Here is a 15,411-nt window from a genome sequence, read left to right on the forward strand (position 1 = left end):
AATCAGAACAGCAGAGGCATCACTAGCTGCAGCATGCTTCACTTATATCCCATGCTCATGGAGGAAAACATCCGTAGGTTATCCCATCCAGCAGCTGGTATGGATCTGTACCGTTTTGCCTGAAGCCATTCTGTAGACTGCAGGGAAAAATATTAGTGAGCCGCAGGAAAAGCCAGGCTGCCTGGTGTGGCTGTAACGTTAGGCTTAGCCACAAGACCGGGAGCGGCAGAAATTGTAACCAGAGTATGTTTTTTCTGGTCAAGCTCCTTGGAATATTAACTCACATTGTTCTAACTCCTTCTCTTGTCCTAGTGGTTTATACAGCAAAAGAGCTTTTTTTCCCTGTTAATTTCCTGAAGCACAGTGTATTGCTTTCTTGTTTTAAATAAAGCTCCTGCTCTATTTTTGAATAACATAATGAGTGAAAAATGACTTTATCCATCCTGGTGGCAGGACAGCGATTTGTTACGCTGCCAGCTGGAGGACCTGGATCAGAAACAAATTTGGGTTCCCAGGCTCTGTGCCAGAAGAGCTGAGACATATTTTTGAGGTGATGTACTCGGACCCTAGGGGGAGATTGTTGACTGAACTGAGCTGCTTTCAGAAACGTCCTGCCAGCTGAGCCGCAAAACACGGCTGGTCTTTGCCTCAAAATGGATAGGTCTCCTGCCCCGCACTGTGCGCGGTGGTTAGGAAGTGCTCCCAGGAGCTGGAAGTGCAGGGGAAGAATTCAGGGTACTTTGAGCAGAAATTAAGTTCCTGCATGTATGATCACCCTTATTTATCAGTTATTATTATTATTATTGCATCGATCCAAGCACGAGGAGGTCATGTGTAATGACGAGTGAATGTTGGAGGGGCGGTTGCCCTTTTCACATGGGGCCAGAGCTGCAACTTGAGTAGAAGATGATACAAGGCCATTGCTTCCCATATCACCACCATGGACTCAACCTAGCCCCACACCACTCTTTGAAAGCACTCTCTCTCTGTCCCTTCCTGATAGCACTTCCCACCATGCTCCATGGTCCTTCCTCACCTCCCAGACCATTTCCACCTTGGCCATGCTCCTGCTGCCTTAGGCAGGTGCCAGGTGTAAGCTAGAGGCTGCAACTTGCACTGGAGCACCTCTGAGAAGTTTGGTAACTGTGAATCTGCAACTTTTTTAAACGACTGAATCTGCATAGGGCCTGATCTGTTACAGCTGGTGTCTGTGCAAGGCAGCATCTTCCAGCTGCTGTTCTCTCCATGGATAAAGACATCGTCAGCTGGAATGATCTGCTTCCACATTTTGTATGGACATATTAAGTGCTTGGAAAAGCTCCAGGTACTTCAAGTGAGACTATAAAGGGAAAACTACAGAGTTAGACTACAAGGGAAAGCATGTTAGGATCATTTATTGAAAAAGAACACCCTTTTCTCCTATCTGGGTAGACAGAATACTGATAATTATGACTGTATGATCAGATGGTCATTGATAGGGATGTTTATTGATGTTTTATTGTTTATGTATACCTGTAGTTACTTCAATGAATGAAATACAGAATTAAGTGTATTAGTAACACTGTCCGAGCAGTAAAAAGGCACTATAAAATCAAGCGAAGTCTACATAGACATGAGTCACACGTCCTAGATATACAATGATTATCATCATACATGAAATAGGGCTTTCAGTAAAGCTACCAGGTGGCAGGTTTAAAGCAAGGGAAGAACTTTTTTCACATAGTCAATAGCTAAAACATGGAACTCCTTGCTGCAGGCTGTTGGTGATGCTGAAGCCTACATGAACCTTTTTTAGACAAGTTGATAGAAGAAAAGTATCTTGGGCTTATAGCATAACACAGCATCTAATTGCATCTTTAGCTGAAGCTTTTAAGAAGCAGGTCTGTGTAAACACGGAAGAATGCTGTAGGGCATTACTGTGCATTTGCCCTGCTCTTCCTTAGGACGTGGCTGGAACCAGGACGTGGGCAAGAGGAGCTTTGGTCTGACCGTCTTCTTCAGCTCTTACAGTAAAGGCTAAATGGAGTTATGTGACAGGGATATAAAAGGAGAAATAAAGTTAGAGGGTTGGATGCTGATTTAGTTGGCACTGGCGTAAATCCAAGGGTGCAATCAAATAGTGCAAGAGAGCCACAGTGGGTACCACTGGGGTACCTGGGAGCAGCTTAAGCCCACCTCCCTAAGGATGCTGCAGGCACCAGTATTGCACTTCCCACTCAACAAGGCAAGCACAGGCATAAATTTCCATCTGGCCACTTTCAAGATTTTATTCCATCTGCCTGACCTATGAAAGAGAAACCCTGCTCAAGTAGAACCTATAACTTCAGAAAGGCCCCCCTCTTGGTACTTGACAACTAAAATCCCATTCTTGAAAAGACTTGAGCACATACTTGCCGTGGTGTGCATGCACACACACCCCTCCCTGCACAGACGTATGTGCTTCCTCACTCACGGAGATCAGCTGCTTGACAGGGGCTGTTCTGCAGGTCTGGAGGGCTTTGTAGACACCAGGTCAGAGTGCACACGTGTGTTAGGAGAGCCATCAAAAAAATCCAGTAAAAGTACGCAGTCCTTCTCCAAATCCAGTGGTGTGCACCTAAGTGGCCAAATTTGCCTCATTGTCCTCTTGTTTCCCTGTTGTCTCTTGAACTTCACTGATAAGCATCTGAGGTGGGTTGACCCTGGCTGGATGCCAGGTGCCCACCAAAGCTGCTCTATCACTCCCCTCCTCAGCTGGACAGGGGAGAGAAAATACAACAAAAGGCTGTTGGGTCAAGATAAGGACAGGGAGATTGCTCACCAATTACCATCATAGGCAAAACAGACTCAACTTGGGGAAATTAATTTAATTTATTACCAATTAAATCAGTAGGATAATGAGAAATAAAACCTAAATCTTTAAAACACCTTTCCCCCACCCCTCCCTTCTTCCGAGGCTCAACTTCACTCCCAAATTCTCTACCTCCTCCCCCACAGCAGCACAGGGGGATGGGGAATGGGGGTTGTGGTCAGTTCATCACACGTTGTCTCTGCCGCTCCTTCCTCCTCAGGGGAGGACTCCTCACACTCGTCCCCTGCTCCAGCGTGGGGTCCCTCCCACAGGAGACAGTTCTCCACGAACTTCTCCAATGTGGGTCCTTCCCACGGGCTGCAGTTCTTCACGAACTGCTCCAGCGTGGGTCCCTTCCACGGGGTGCAGTCCTTCAGGAACAGACTGCTCCAGCGTGGGTCCTCCACAGGATCACAGCCTCCTTCGGGCATCCATCTGCTCCTGCACGGGGTCCTCCACGTGCTGCAGGTGGATATCTGCTCCACTGTGGACCTCCATGGGCTGCAGGGGCACAGCCTGCCTCACCGTGGTCTTCACCAGGGGCTGCAGGGGAATCTCTGCTCCGGCGCCTGGAACACCTCCTCCCCTCCTTCTTCACTGACCTTGGTGTCTGCAGAGTTGTTCTCTCACATATTCTCACTCCTCTCTACCAGTTACTGTCCCCCAGCAGCATTTTTTCCCCCTTCTTGAATCTGTTATCCCAGAGGCACTACGACCATCGCTGATTAGCTCGGCCTTGGCCAGCGGCGGGTCCATCCTGGAGCCGGCTGGCATTGGCTCTGTGGGACACAGGGGAAGTTTCTAGCAGCTTCTCACAGACACCACCCCTGTCACTCCCCTCCCCCCCCCCCCCCCAACCTTGCCATGCAAACCCTATACAGCATTTTGATGCAGAGGCAGTTGCTCTTCCTTCGCTTGCTCAGTACCTTACGCCACAGGCTCTTGGTCCATAGCTAGGGAGACCGTGCCAGGATTACTTTCCCAGAGCAGCTCGTGTGCCAGGGACCGCCCCCCCACCCCCCCGTGCTGGATTTGTGGGGAACCTCCAGACAGAGAGCGTCTTTAGGCCCAGTTGCAGTCTCATGCTTCATGTGTGCGTGCAGCACGTCTCTGGCTCCCTAAATCTGGTGGGGGTGTGTGAGCATCCAGGGTCAACCACGGCTGTGTGTAAGGAGTGTGCGAGACCAGCGCTGTGGCAGAAGAGCAGGTAATAAGTTACTGATGGCTGTGCTTGTTCAAGCCCATTTGTTTTGCCTTCTCCACTACTGCAGTAGTTGTGACAATAGACAGAAATAAGTAAAAGTAAGGGTAATAAATGTATTATTCTCTGGCCTCATCTGGCCAGCGCTAATGGATTTTCTCTGTGAAGTTGCGCTGTCCCACTGACTGCCCTGTAGCTACAGGAGTGTATAAATGTTAAATTGGGACCTTCCCACGGTAGTAGATGAGTAGAGAAGCCACAGCTTTTCCTTTGAGTTGAATATATGAGTTTTTCACTTTGCGAACATCTGAATTTGCTGTTTTCTGGTAAGAAATATATATTTTGTTGCAATGATATGACCAAAGGACAGAGGAGCCCAACCTTCCTGACAGGTGAGCACACGCTGGGGTCTTGAGAGCCATGAGGTTATGTGTTTTGGAGATCTGAGGGGGAGGAGGAGTTGCAGAAGCAGTTTTCCAGTACACGTAACAGCCGTGCATGGCTTTGGATTGGGCTGGTTTTGCCCTGGTACCCAGCATGATCCAGGTGCTTTCACGGCTGCAACATCAGCTGGCCCCTGAGTGGTGGTGAGGGTCACCCGGTTGGCCAGTGCTGGCTGTCCACCCTACCCATGGCATGGGAGTCTTGCGTGAATTTGCTGAGAGCGGTGTCTCAGGACGGCCCAGGTGACCTCTTAGGTCAAAGCCATCCATGGCACCCTCAACAAGAGTAGTGGCATTGACCAGTCAAGAGATTCATCGGCAGCTGTAGCCAAGTGCTGGCTTTGTTGCACGCAGTTAAAAGCTGTACTGTCAGTTTGTTTGCTCATCCTCCCCCAGATTTGGCATTCCTCTGATTTTGCAGCCAACTGTAGGTTGTTTTTATTTGGACCAAATCATGCCTTGGGGCAAAACTGACATCACTGCTGGGCCTCATTAGGGAAATGAGGAGCAGGGTGTGGGGAGCCGCTGCAGGAAGCGCCTCGTTTCCCACCGCTGAACTGGGAGGTGAACTCCGCTCGCCAGACAGGTTAGTGGGGTCCGGCATGTGTCGGGGTTTCAGAGCAGCCCTTTGCCAACACCCTTCAGCTATGAGAGGCTCAGGAATCTCGTCAGGTGGAGAGCTTTTGATAAGTTACGACTTGCATGCTATGTGGTGTAGGCTGCTCCGTTGCTGTCTTGGTGTTTGTTGGGGGATTTGAGGTTTTTTTTAATCATCATTTTAAAGAGCAGTATTAGCAGGCAACAGGGTCTCTGTGTGTCTCTGGTAAATTCAGAGTCGTGGATATAAATAAATGAAGACTAATCACATGGTTTTCAGTAGGTGGTAAAGTCCTTTTCTTCAAGTAGTGCGGAAGTTCTTACTCTGCTTAGTTACAGTGTTTCCAGCTTGGAAGAAACGGAGTGGTTAGTGAAACTTGCAATGATTATTTAATTTGTGAACTTCTTTTGCTAGCCCCATTTTTTTGTTGTGTTTAGATACCACTATGATGTTGCCTTATGTCTCCCACACTTTACGTTGTTTTATACCTTACACAGTGACTGGACTTTAGCTATGTAATTCCCAGCTTTCCCTTTTATCTAGTTGTTTCTGACCTTTGGAGTTGAGTTGTGTAACCAGAGGTGCGAGTAACGTTTCTCCACTGAAGATCAGACATATGTCATATAAGACAGTGTCTTTAATGTCACTTTGTAGTTGCTAGTTCAACATGTCACAAGTTGCTAAAGTTAACTTGTAAATATTGTGAGCAATTTGTCTTCCGAAGAAAAGTACCATTTGAAGAGAGCCAGTGCCTGTTCCAGCCACCCCAGCAGCAAACACCACCGCTCCTGCTGCTAACATTGAACTGTAACCTGGCTCCTGTTTCATGCTAAATAGGATAACAAAAAGTATTCTTAGAAATGGGATGTTTCTAAACATATCAGAAGCTTGTTTGGTCCAGCACCTGAAAAAATGCAAGTGTGTTTTTTAAAGTCCTCTGTTTTCACTTTGGCACAAATCATAGATGTTCATAGAAGTATCTATAAGCACAGGCTCTGGAGATGGGCTGCTTCTCATTAAACATGCATGTGCCATTGTCTTCTTACTTCTTCAGACCTGGCCTTCATTTTGAGGTCAGGCTTTAATTTCTGAAGAATATAATTTAAAGCTATTTATATCGCTTTGTGATTACCTGCAACTACTAATGAAAAAGACTTGGCAACGAGAAATAAATAAGTAGCAGCTGCAGCTGCTTTAACTCTACTAGAGGTAGTAAAAAAGAAGGCCTAAACTCCCGAGCGAGTTTAACAAAGGGGCAGAAGCAAGCGAAGTGTCTGATTCCAAGAAGTTTTACAGGCAGAAGCCGACAACACAGAAGGCTCCGAATCCCTGTATTTAAAGTTTACTTTGCCGTTTATCTTGAGTGGGGTCAGTGTTGTAGTGAATAATTTATAGGCAGCATGAATGAGCTCATTAGTCACCTTTTCAGAGCTAAAATGAGTTTTGCGGTTGTCATTACATGGGCCCTCTGTTCAACGGCACGGCAAACGGATGGCTTGGCGGCTGGCTGGCTTGTGGCAGGACAGCCCGTCTTCCTCCAGCCCCGACTGGCCTTTGTGTTCCACTGAACCCCCCACGCTGCTGCCCAGTGCTGGTCCAGTGACCTGCAGGGGTTTCTCCAGCGATAGCGCTTTTTTTTTTGTTATATGTGATGCACGATGTTTGGTGTGAGACTGTGTTTTTTCATGTTGTATTTTTTTTTTTCCATTATGGAAAAACATACTGAAGATTATGTGACAAGTGATGTGGAATAAGTAACACCCTTTACCTGCGTACAAGCAATGAAAGTGACTTTCCTCCTCAAACATGCTTCAAAATTTTGCTATAGACATAGCATTTTTTTGTCCTTGAAATGCTTATGGAAGTGCTAATCTGTGCTGGAACTACCTGAACCTTAGAAGGAGGCATAACTATCAATGTGTACAGGACTGCAGATGTAAAGAAAAAAAAGATTCCCAAGATTATTTCCTAGTGCTTTGGCTGTCAAGGCCCACTCCATCCTTGTGGCACCCTTGTGAAAAACCTGTGGAAAGAGAAATTTTCCTGCAAAAAATCTGTGAGGTGTCAGATGTACTGTACCTCCCAGATGACTGCAGCTGTTAACTAAAGTTACCTGTTGCCAAAAAGACTGGAGCAGTGCCAAAAGACCCGGCATAAATTAATGCCCCAGTGGATAAGTCAGCCCATAATCATAACGAACTTTTGTCATCATGGAGAAGGCAAAAGCTACTCGCAGGGAAACCCACCTCACAGGACATGAATGTGGCAGCCAGGGGTGGTAGCAGAAGTTGCTGCTGGGATGCGGGTAATTTAGTTGTGCTTTTTGCCTTGTCAGCTTTCCTTCTTCCTTCCCAAATCTCGGTTACCTGCTCTGCCTGGTGGCTGCTCTCTGGTTCAGCCGTGGAGCCCGCCTCGCCTCCTTGCCTGTGGCTGTGGAGGAGAGCACAGAACAGCACAGAAGCTTTCTGCAGATGCTAATGACTCTTTTTAGTCCTTCCACTGCAATTTTTCATTGCTTTCCATTCGTTGGTAGGCTGGTATGTAGTATTAAAAACACACCAAGGATAGAAATCTGCTTAATCATTTTATGACACTTTGCTTGTTTCCCAAAACCTGCATTCTCTCAGCATCCCTTCACAGACACAACTGTAGGTCAGCCTTGCTTGTGCTTCATCACTGCAACACCTCATACAGGCTCCTGTAGCTGTCTCTGCGTTGCCGCAGTCTGGGAATCTGGACCTGCATCTCACAGGATTTCCTGCGGGAACAGTGTTCAAGAAATGTACAGGAAGAGTAGTGCCGACTGGTGAGTAGAGGAAAGCACCCTGGAATATCCTGTGCTACAAAGAGCTGGAAATCAAGCTGGGACTTAGTACAATCATGGCTAGGAAATCCACCTGGTGCAAGCAAACTGTCAGAGGAGAATAATCACCTACTAGCTTACAGCTCTAATGATAGCAAAGTGTGTTTAGTGTCAGGTCCCAAGATCCTCAGTTGAAGAGATGTGAACACAAACTTCACTACCTGTGAAGTCTTGTTGCAATTTAATTTTGCATGCATAGATAAACAAATAAAGGACAAACTCCTTAAGTCTTTGATGAACTGAACAGCTTATATTCAGGAAAGCTGAGGCAGGACTTGAGATGTTGTCCAGAAAGAATTTTGTCTTAGTTTTAGAAATTCAATTTGGCAATACCGTTTGGGAACTTTATAAAAAAAACTTTGTTCTCCATTATAGTTTTCCCCCAAACTTCTGATCTTTACTGCTATGCAGTGTTGGTGGCTGCTTTTCCTCCACCTTGCTTGTAAGAACAAAAAGTCAGTTGATTTCTGGTTCTGCTGATTACTTGTAAGTTTGACTTCAGCTGCCAAATGGTGAATACTAATGTTGAGATAACTCCAGGCCACGCTTCGTGGCATTACACCTGTACAACAGATAGCAGAGTCCGGACACCAAACCCCAGAAAACAGTTCTTTCTTTTTTCAGCCTCTTCAAACATTGCAGTAGTACCAGAAATACTGGCTTGTATTGCAATTAATGTACCAGCTGTGTTAGTTTAGGTGTGATTTCAGACCAATATAGCCATTACAGCAGAAGACTCCAGTAAAGATACGTTTGTCCCAGAAACATTTTGCTTCCCACTGGCTGGGCTTCTAAAATAAGCTGCACTGACAGAAGCTTCCGTTTACCAGTACAAGCTAGGTTTGTGCTTGGGGTGCTAGTATGTTGGTGTAATTACACTGGGAAAGCATCTCTCATATGGACCTGTTTTAACAAATGTATGTAGGACAAACTAGCGTGCATCATACACTCCTCCCACCGCACTCATGTACAGAAACATACTTGCTGGTAGCTTGTCAGCTGTATATAATTTTAGTGCTAAGTATACTCATTTTCTTAGAAGCTGCAAGCAAGTGTTACTACAATAACATCGTAAATGTGCATATATTATTTTATAAAGGAACTATTTCATAAAAACTCTGGATCTTATTGTAAGAAATTAATTATATTTTAGCCTGTGAAACAGAAATGCTGTAGGTACTTCAGTTTGCTTGCACTTCTGACAAACCTTCATATTGGTGCTCCTTTTCTCACCAATTCGGTTCTGTTTCTGTTGGGTTTCGCCAACTGGGGCAAATGGGAACTTGAAGAATAATTAAATGAAAGGTTGGGAAAATGCTTTGTAAATCTGATTCCACGGTCTTAAGTGAATAAGCAAAAGATGGATCTCTATCAGTAAGCTGGAGTAAGCTGGACCTTCATTGCACATGCAGTTTATATCTTTAGCTAGTGCCTGGGGTGGGAGAAGAAAGGGGAGCGCATGCTTGTAAGGCATGGGGCAGGAAGGCAAGGTACAACTGCGCTCGGAGCGGCTGTGAGACAAGAGCTGCTCATTTTCACAGGAGTGAGGCACTGTTTGTCAGCTGGTTAGGTGTGTTACCTCTGTACGAGGCAGAGACTCTGGCTGTTCATAAAGTGCCCAAAAGTGGGCATAGCACAAACAACAAAACCAGGCTGGTCTGACACGGTTAAAAATAAAGAAGTATTGATACTGCAGGTTCTGTATGAGGGACTGGAGAAGAATGCTGGAAACAGGAGTTGTGAAAGAGGAAATGAGCAAACACATACTGTATTCACGATTTAGTTTTTAATAATGCCCAAAGGTGTTCAACACGTTTCTGCTCTGTGCAAGATTAAATCCATTGCCTCAGAGAAAACAGAAGTTTAGAAATTGCAAGACTGATGGGGGACGCCAGTCATTCTGCATGGGGGAAGAATGGGAACAAAATGAGATGGCCATTGTACAGTGTTAGAGCCTGAGATGTGTCCCACTATGAGGGTCCGATGACTGATCACAAGGGGCAGCAGCCCTGTCCTCTTCGGTCTTTGAAAGGTACCTTGCACATCAGGACCTTTTCAGAATTGGGCGGTTTTTGGGTACAGCTGCATGTCAAATTATAAATCCTGATGAGCAAGCTTAGTTGGCAGACTTGCAGCAGACCTCAGGGAAGCCATTTTACTCTGATGCAGAGAGACTAAACATTGACAAGGATGCCCATCAATGAGGACATTATAATTGGAGATCAGGTTAGGAATGAGGTTTGAAGGTGAGGATAAGAAGTGCAGGACTGTTGAACGGTGAGACTGGTGAGGTCAGAGGGCAGAACATAGAAATATTTAGCAAGGTCACGTGGCATGGTCATAATACTAGCAAAGGAAGGTGTTCCCAGCAGAGACGGAGATGGAGGGGGGGAGATGAGCTTTGGAGGGTTGATAAAGAGCCTGTGACCCTTGCTGTGCTCGTTTTGCAATGATGGCTTGTGGGAGGTTATCAGGGATTTCCAATCTAGAGGAGGATAAGGGATAAAGGAGTATAGGGAGATGGCTGGAAATCCTCATTAAATAAGATACTGCAACATCTGCAGTTGGTATTCTGAAATCCGAGTGAAAAGATTAGACTGTTGTATATTAGCCCACAAGGCTAAAGTGCAGCTGTGCACTGTTGGTACTTCTAATCAGCCTTCGGTACGGCAAATACTTTGGTCTTGATGTACGAACATTTTTCATCTGTCAGTGTTGCAAATCTTTTGCTGAATGAGTTAGTATTATTCCTGTCTTAGAAATGGGGAAATCGACACCCTAATAAATTTGGTGGCCTGCCTAAGATTACAGTGAGTTACTTCATAGCCATACATTGGATGTTCTGATGATGCTGTAGTCTCTAAGCCAGCAGTTAATGATCTTTCAGTGGTGCTGTGTGAGAGTATATTCTCCTTTCTTAAATAAGTTGTGTTAAGTATTCCAGCAGACTCAGAAGAAGCTGGGGGACAGTCTTCCCAAGAGGCAAGATAGCAGTATTTACCTCGCTACTGGTGTTTTACTGCTCTGCAAGTCAGCAGCTGCTGTTGCTGCTGAGCTCAGGGGAGTGGGAGCCAGCGAGAGGCTGCCCTGCACCGCTGCCCCTCGTGGGTGCCTCAGCGGGGAGCCCCATGCCAGCCCTCCGACCTGGCATGCAGTCTGTCCCCCTGCTCTCCTAGGCATCTGCGTCACTCACTGCTGGCCCCTGCGCTCGATGACGCTGGCTTTTCTGTCTACACGGCAAATGTCTCGCAGTGGTCCTTCGCTGTAATCCTTACTGTGCGCTCTGGGGAAATTCCTACCCGCTGCGGAAGAGATATGAAACTCTGGAACTGATCTTATTCCACCAATATCGATGGGGAATTTTGCCACTAATTTTGAACAGAACTGAGCTGTGTACCTGAATAGGATGCATACATAATGTATTCACGGTGTAATGTTCTTTGTGTACTACCCTGCATCTCACGAGGCTTCCCCCTTCTCACTTCAGAAAAACTTCTTGGTATTCTCTTCTAAGACACTTGACTGTTACAAGTGATGATAAACGCCATAAATCTCCTTGCTTGCCAATAAAGAGACATGTTGATTCACTCAGAAAAACGTCTGAAGCATTTGGACTAAATTCAGGTGGGTGGAGTTATGACTTGGTAATTTAGTTTGGGTTTGAAACCAAATGGCCATGAGATAAGAACTGTGTAAACTAATGGTCTGCTGACTGTTGGAGGGCAGGGTTGGTTACTAGTGGATAACGATGATACTCTGCTGCCTGATAGGTATTCATCCGATTCTTCAATCCAGCTGCTGGCATGTCTTCTTGAAAATATGCAAGAATGTGAAATAGCAGTTTACTGGGTAGGGGAGGGAAAGCTATCGGCAAAAGAAGGTCTTAGCAAGTTATGACAGGAATTTCTAGTTTGAGAGCATCAACAAAACGCTTCTCAGCCCTGCACTTTGAGAATGAGGTAGTTGCCACTCTTGTCTAAAAATGTGAATTTTGCAAGTGTCGGAGATTAAAAGAGGTAACTCATGCCTTGGGAAATGACTAAGTACGGACACAGACATGCAGGAGGATACAGTGGTGATCCTGGTTAAGCGGGATAATATTGGCTGTGGGGGCCAGCACAGAATTTCTGCAAGGTCTTGAGACAGCTGTCCTAACTTTTCTAAATAAAATGGCTAAAATGCTTTTCTTCTTGTCTTAGGGATAATTTCTGTGTCCAGGGCTGTATTGGAAAGGATCTACCAATATAGCTGTATTTCTAACTCGTATTATGTTGTTTATATGCTTATGCAGCAGACTGTTTCTATACCGAAAGGAAAATTAATTTTGAAGTATGCTAAATCGGCAAGCCTTGTTTACCCAGAGTGGAAAATCCTTGATTTTTGTGGATCAGCTACGAAACGATTTCACGTACTTGTTTTGCAGGTGGACAGCGATACCTTAATTCTCTGCTGCGAATCACTGAAGCTGCTTGAGATCAAGCGTGTTGCAAATGGGATACTGTATGTTTAACTAGTGTTGTCTGTACTGGGCAACTTCTTTTTTGTTTTTAAATCGAGTTAGTTCCCTCCAATTAAATTAACTGATGGTAAGGTTTTTTCGCTGAAGTTAATACTAGTTATGTTAAGGTATGGTAGCAGGGGAGAAAAGGCACCACTCTTCCTAATTAAATCAGGCCTTATTTTAAAGCAGATTTCTTTAGACCAAAGAAATAGTGTCTTTTTTTTCCCTCAGCAGTTATTGCAGATTTCTGCAGCACGGTTCTTCACTGCACAACATGCAGACAAACCCTCAGCAGAGGCCATAGTTCCACGATACACCGAGTCAGCAGCAGAGACCCCTTGCATTATGCCCTGCTTGTTGCTGCCCGCAGGCGTGCCCTCCCCTGCCCTGCGTGCCTCTCTGTAGGACCTGGCTCCTGCACAAATTAGGAGGATGGATGTGTTTGAAACTGGCTGACGGACTCCCTTAATACCGGAGGCTCTGCTCCCAGTCGTGTGTCATCGGTGTGCTTGCAGGTTTTGCCCTCCTCGGCAGGAATCCGTTGCCTGCTGGGAGATGTGCTGGACGGAGCCTGGTGTGCTGGTGTTGAAAGATGTCTCCCCTGCTCCTCTTGAGGAGGGAGGGAGGGAGGGAGACGCAAGGCTCCGCTGTGTTGATCTTTGGACTTCGGGCGCCTGGTGGTGCCCTTAGTGGGGACGGTGCAGCTGATGGCAGTTCAGCCGCCGTCGGTCTGGCCGGGTCTCCTGTCACCGGCGGCGGTCACGCCACGGGCAGGGGGGAGGACTCGCACAAGTGGGAGCGCCGCTGCTGCTGGTGAGGACCGGCAGCGCTGTCAGTTCTCTCCACGCCGGAGACGTCTCCCCGGGCGCTTCCCGCGTCCCTCCCGACCTCGAATACCCGATCACCCCGGGCAAACGCCGCCGGCCCGGCGCGACCCCGACGCCGCAAGGCCCGCGGCGCCCGCCCGCCCGCCCGCCTCGGAGGCGACCCCAGGCCACGCCGCCGGGCGGGGGCTGGCGGGCCGGGGCGGGCGGCCCTGCGGGAGGACACGTCCCAGCAGCCGGCGGCGGCGGGTGCCCCTCGAGGGCGGCGGCGGGCCGGGGCCGCCGCGGCCTGCCGTGAGGCGCGCCGCCCGCGCCGCCGCCCTCCCCCACCGCCGGCGGCCCTCCCTTCCGCGGCTTCTCCCGTCTCGGCTGGCCCAGCCCACGTTTTCCCTCTCTCCCCTCCCTCCCTGGTCATGTGTCGCCTTTTTTGTTTGCAGTGGAAACAATTTCTCGCTCTTCGGCTCGCACCGAGGCGGACCTGCCCGTCGGGAGCGCGGGGTGGGCGGGCGGTGGGCGGACGGCGGCCGGGCCCCATGCTGGCGGAGGTGCCCCCTGCGCCGGGACCCCCGCGGCACCCTCGGGGCTCGGGCTGAGGCGGGGGGCGCGCGATGCCCGGCTCCGTCAGATGAAAGTTTGCGCCGCAGCCATGAAGGGGCCGCGGTGAAACCACCGCCCCCCCCCAGGTAAGTTGTTGTTGTTGTTCGCGGGGATTGCGCAAGGCGCTGGCGGGCCCGCCTGGGGGGCGGCGCGGTCCCGCCCGGCCCGGCCCGGCCCGGCCCGGCTCGGCTCGGCTCGCCCCGGCGCGGCCCGGCCCGGCGCCACAACTTGGCCAGGAGTTGGTGCGCGGCCGCGGCGTGCGCGCCGCTGTGTCCCCGCCGAGCCCGGCCGGCCGCGCCGCGGGCCTGAGCCGCGGGGCCGCCTCCGGCCCGAGGTGGTCCCGCCGGGGGCTTCCGGGAGCTGCTCGGGCAAGGACTTTTGAATACGCGCGCACACACACGCACACGCATATATATATATAAAAAGAGGCTTAAAGAGGGGCCGCTCGGTGCGCAGGGGCGCGCGGCGGCCCGCGAGCGGCGGGGCGGGCGCGAGGAGAAGTTGCCTTCCCGGCGCGGCGCGGCGCGGCGGGGCCAGCGAGGGCCGGTGACATCTGGCCGGCATTGGAGGTATGCGCGCCGCCGGCCGCCCTCGCCCGCCCAGCCGGAGCAGTCCCAGTCTCCTAGCAACGCCATTGATTGGCTGCGACGGCGGCCAATGGGCGCCCGCCCCCGCCTTCCCTCCCCCCCCCACCCCCCCCGTGCGACAAGTACGGTGGGAGCGCTGCACGGGGGGGGCCGCACCGGAGCGGCCCCCCCCCCCCCCCGGGGGTGGCTCCCCCCGCGCCCGCCGGGCCGCGGGTGAGGCAGGCGGCAGCGCCGGTCGCGGAGGCCCCCTCGGGCAAGCGGCCGTGTAGATATCTGGTGGAGCACCCGCAATTGGCAGCGGATTAAAAATGTTCGCCCAACTGCGGGCTCTCATGTGACCGGCGCTCCTTTGTCTGGCGGTGGGGAGCCGCGGCAGCCGCCACGGGCCTCGTTAACACCCCCCCTCACGCCCCCCGGGCGCAGCCGCGGCCGGGCCCCGCCGCCGGGGGGGCAGCCCAGGGCACCCCTCCCGGCTCGCGGCGGCCCCGCCGGGAGCCGCTCTCCGGCCGGCCTCCGCCGGGCCTCCCTGCAGACCCCGGTGGCCGGCCCGAGGGGCACTGCGGGGCCCGCGGCCGCCCGGTCACCCGCGGCACCCCTGAGGACCGCTGCCTGGAGAGGGGGAAAAAGAAAGAAGGGGGGGGAGAAAAGGGATGGTATGATACGGCCCTTTGGGAGGATACTGGCAAATAAGCAAATTAAACAGAAAGAGAGCAGCGTGTTGTCATAGCAACAGTGCAATTAAATTACTTTACTGTCAGCCATCATACAATTTTCCTGTTTAGAAGCTCATGGGACGTAACTTCCATTTGGAGTCAAAGTTGAGCGTGCGGCGTAGGTAGGCGATGCTGGTGCCCCTGGCTGCTGGTGGTACGTGTTTACCTTCTGGCTGTGCTGGATGCTGTTTTGAAAGCTAGGAAGTGGGACCGACGTAAGTTTGGCCTCCCGGTGTTTATATCTGCCTGGGTAT

This window comes from Gavia stellata, chromosome 7 (genome assembly GCF_030936135.1).
Source record: "Gavia stellata isolate bGavSte3 chromosome 7, bGavSte3.hap2, whole genome shotgun sequence".
NCBI lineage: Eukaryota > Metazoa > Chordata > Aves > Gaviiformes > Gaviidae > Gavia > Gavia stellata.